This window comes from Tubulanus polymorphus, chromosome 11 (assembly GCF_964204645.1).
Source record: "Tubulanus polymorphus chromosome 11, tnTubPoly1.2, whole genome shotgun sequence".
NCBI classification, from domain to species: Eukaryota; Metazoa; Nemertea; class Palaeonemertea; order Tubulaniformes; family Tubulanidae; genus Tubulanus; species Tubulanus polymorphus.
The window spans coordinates 10,442,451-10,442,654 of NC_134035.1; positions in this window are offsets into that span (position 1 = coordinate 10,442,451).

A 204-nucleotide genomic window follows, 5' to 3' on the forward strand; every position below is an offset into this window, starting at 1 on the left:
CTTGACTTTGGTATCAGGACAAATAGCCTACTGATGCCATAGACTGCCTTGTCCTCTATATGGTTGATGGAAAATGCAACTATCTCTTACAATAGAGAGTAAAATCCAAGAAGACTGTACAGAATAGCGACTGTTCCCACTGAATTCAGATTCATTCCAATAAGAAAGAAAAATTAACGAAACCTCATTGAAATTTTAGTTCTT